The sequence below is a fragment of the Tenrec ecaudatus genome, chromosome 3, assembly GCF_050624435.1.
Source record: "Tenrec ecaudatus isolate mTenEca1 chromosome 3, mTenEca1.hap1, whole genome shotgun sequence".
NCBI classification, from domain to species: Eukaryota; Metazoa; Chordata; class Mammalia; order Afrosoricida; family Tenrecidae; genus Tenrec; species Tenrec ecaudatus.
This window is the reverse complement of record NC_134532.1, coordinates 12,117,933-12,121,483: the sequence shown is the minus strand read 5'-3', so window position 1 is coordinate 12,121,483 and position 3,551 is coordinate 12,117,933. Positions and strand designations below refer to the sequence as shown.

The following is a 3,551-nucleotide window of genomic DNA, read 5'->3' as shown; positions in this document are numbered from 1 at the left end:
TATAGAGTGAAAAATATTTGCTCATGAGTTTAGGTTGAGAAATTTTTGTAAGTTACACTTTTCTATTGTATTTTCCTACGTTCCAGCATTTCTTTGTGCACACAGAGTCCAATTATTTTCAAATAAATATTGTTTGTTGAGTCCATCATTTTCATTCAAATCCTATGCATTTATATATAAAACAAATACTGATTGCCTTTAGGGAAAAATCTGTAAGTTGGTGCCCAGTACTTACATGCATATAGCACTTAGATTCCTTGTTCTTTGCAGAGTTTGGGAGAATGTTCTAATTGTACAACAGCATATAAATATGATGTCTGATATGTGTAAGGGATGTTTTTAAAAATGAAACAATTTTTTTTCAACCTGCTTCAGTGCCTTGAGCCCACCGGGTAAAGCCAGGCAACGGTTCAGGGTGACAGTTTGCTTTGGCATGGGACACTGTGAGAGACCCATGGGTTCAGAACTGTCACAGATAACCATAAACTTTATAAAATGAATTGAACGTTTTAAAATTACTTGAAGAAACTAGTGAGATGCAACTCTGACTAAATATCATGGCAGGAATTACTTAGAACTAGAAAGCATGCTTACCATAAAATAATCAACATGGATTGTTCACTTTTTCTTAGCATTATCTGGATCCTTCCCCCCTCACACCCTCCCTTAACCTATTTGGTAAAATTAGGTAGATATTTGTGTATATTAAATATCATTAGAAATATGATTTATATAATTGGCTTGAATTGAAGGAGTTAAAACCCTTACAATATTATTCTTAAGTTGAAGCACGCTGATTTATTAGATAGGAGGAGATGATATTGTTGGTCAAACTATGAAGTTGATAGAAGATATTAGTATTAAGCAAAATAGTGAGCTGATGTAATGGGTTTGATTTTGATTTGATGCATTGGGCCAGACTTTAAAAAAATTAATCTTGTCAGGACCAGTAGAATTTAAATATTCAAAAATTCATTAAACAATAATACCCTAGAATTTAAATTCTCCCTGTTTCTCATTCACACACTAAAACATATTCTTTGTGGTGAGTGGACAGAGGCAGGCATTTTTATTTACTTTCACTAATATGCCCAGTGCCTAGAAAAATGCCTAATATGCATTTTAGAATGAATGACTCCATTAATTTCTTATATGCTAGTTTTGGAAATCATGGACGTTAAAATTAATGTGTGAATGAGATGACTTTAAGTTGGTGCTAATTTTTAACTCCTCGAGATGTACTAAAACACACTCACCTAGGATCTTGCTTCCCTATTTTCTATAACACAGATCCACAAATTAGCTGTGGACTCTAGGGCTCTCTTCTTGACAGAAAGGTGACTGTACTGGGGCAACTCTCTCTATGTCTTAACCATCCTCAGACTGTCCACAACTGGCAGCAACCTTTTTTTCTAGATGAAAATCTGTTACTTAAATTGACTTCAAAGCAGAATGTTCTAAAATTGTCCCATGGCATGTTGGTGAATTGCACCCTTTTAGCTGTGTCATATTTTAGCCTTTGAAATACTACGGTTATTCAATAAATAAATTAAGTGTATGAGGAGAAGTATAATTTAAAATTAAATTCCTATGAGTGGATAATGTATCATTTTAGTGTACATTCATATGAAAAATATTGAGTTACAAATACAAGCTACTTTATGAATTTAAGGATATTGCACCTGTAATTGTAGCTTGCTGGGATTAATTTCCATGATTAGAAAAACTAATGAAATTTGAAAAAATCATAACTGTTAGAAATCATATTTAGAAATATAATTAGTTTGATTTTTATTCTGTTTGAAAATTGTCTTACGTGCAGACCCACCATAATTAAGCTTATATTGACACTTGCAAGCATTATATTTATTATAGTATAAATATTTCCCCCAATATTCTGTGCCTCCCTGAATTCTACTGAGCTTAAGATCTGATTACTAAAGATTTTATACGATTTATAGACTGTGTATTTCTCCACTGAATTCCTAATTTTTTTTTCTTTAACCAGCCATATTTGGGTTGAGTTGTTTACAAAGAATCCTAAGGGTAAACTCCACATGTGCTATTCAGACCAATTTTTTTTTAAAGTTTGGTTAATGGATTAAGGGATGTATTAGACTGAGTTGTGTGGAGAAACAAAACCAGTGACACTCAAATGTGTATCAGAAATAACCTTATATCAAGAAGTCATTTTATATCAAATCATTATCCCAGCCACGTCCAATTCAAGTTCATGAGTTCGATGTTAGCTGGAGCTCTCGTCAGTCTCACATAGCTGCAGGCCAACGATGCACAAAGGTCAAGGGGGATGAAGGGAGAACACAGACTGGTAGTTACATTGTCTCATGGATCCAAAGTCAATGAGAACACGCCAGGGCACTCACAGCTTGGAGGTTACTACCAGGTTCATGGCCCACATCAGTCTGTTCCTGAGGCACACACAGAGTCTCCGGAACGAGGAAGGTGAAGAGTCACAGAGAGAAATTTCCAGTGCCTCTTTACAAAATGACCACACTCCCAAGGAGACATCATCAGACTATGATCTGATTGATAAGTAAGTTGGATTCCTCCTGTGTTAGACTGGGTTGACTAGAGAAACAAATCCAGAGACAGAGACATGTTTATAAGAGGGAGCTTTTTATCAAAAGATAATTTCATAATTAGGAAACATCCCAGTCCATTCTATATCAAGTCCATAAATCCAATATTAGTCCATAAGTCCAATACTAGCCAAAATGTGTCTTCAGATTCACTCAGTCACATACAATGATATAAAATGCAGGAAGATCACAGATCTGTGGGTGTAGTCTTGTGGATCCAGTGGCTGCGGAAGCATCTCAGTACTGCTGAGGGTCTCCATGTGGCTCTTCAACAGGTAGGTGAAAGGGAGAAAGAGAAGAATTTCCCAGAATCCTTATGAGAAGGATATGCCCACAAGGAAGCATCATCAGGCTGTGATCTAATTGACAGGATCGACTCCACTCCTTCACTCTAATACCCTCAAATTGACATAAGATTATGTAACTATCACATCACCCCTACACTTTCGTGTGGGTTCAAGTTGACATAAAAAAAATTGTCACCACCAATGGAGGTCATTTTGGAGAATAGAGTATTGGAAAAAATGTGATATATATGTTGTTGTTTTGAGAAGAATAACTCTTTCATTTTTAATTTTGTCATTATTTTAATTTATTATTATTAATAATAATTTTATTGGGGGCTCATACAATTCTTACCACAATCCCTACATACATCCATTGTGTCAAGCACACCTGTACATTTGTTACCATCATCATTCTCAAAACATTTGCCTTCTACTTGAGCCCTTAATATCGGCTGCTCATTTTTCCCCTCCTTCCCCTCTCCCCCCTCCCTCATGAATCCTTCATAATTCATAAATTATTATTAGTTTGTCATATGTTACACTGTCTGACGTCTCCCCCCACCCTCTTCTCTGCTGTCCATCCCCCAGAGAGGAGGCTACACGTGCCTTCTTGTAGTCGGTTCCCCCAGAATAACTCTTTTCAATAAGCATGGTTAAACATTGA

At 35.8% G+C, this 3,551-nt stretch overlaps 1 non-coding gene across 1 annotated transcript; it reads right to left on the bottom strand.

Annotated features, from left to right (window-relative positions):
* Positions 1-355: 355 nt before the first annotated feature.
* On the bottom strand, positions 356-485 carry LOC142444151 (small nucleolar RNA SNORA42/SNORA80 family). Its single transcript, XR_012783810.1, has one exon. It is a non-coding gene; the product is annotated as a small nucleolar RNA SNORA42/SNORA80 family (small nucleolar RNA).
* Between the last annotated feature and the right edge of the window lie 3,066 nt (positions 486-3,551).